We start from the raw sequence: 455 nt of genomic DNA on the forward strand, positions 1-455 counted from the left end.
CTTGGGTTGCTGGTTGGGTTACTCTTTAATCACAATATATAGAATTGTAGACCAATGTTTTCGTGTTTTTCCAACACATACAGCGTAAAAATAAAAACAGTCGACCGTACTTATGGTAATCAGTTTTGTATAACTTAAAATAATTAAACAAATGAATAAATCCAAAACAAACATGCAGTACTTTTGTTGTGTGGGACTGACGGGCTGATTTACATGTATGGTAACTAAAAAGTACCAGCATGTTAACTTTATTAAAATTTGTATTACTTTCTCTGTAGTTCCTAATGGACTTAATTATGGACTCTGGATATTTGCACTTATGTACTTGATACTGAATGCATAAATAAATGTTACTAAATGTAAAACTTTCTCCCTCTCTTCTCATGGTCTTACCAGAAATTGCAAAAGTTCTAAGAGACAAAATCTCCTGAGAACATGCTGGAAAGGCTGAGACC

The sequence above is a fragment of the Pteropus alecto genome, unplaced genomic scaffold (genome assembly GCF_000325575.1).
Source record: "Pteropus alecto unplaced genomic scaffold, ASM32557v1 scaffold86, whole genome shotgun sequence".
Taxonomy (NCBI): domain Eukaryota; kingdom Metazoa; phylum Chordata; class Mammalia; order Chiroptera; family Pteropodidae; genus Pteropus; species Pteropus alecto.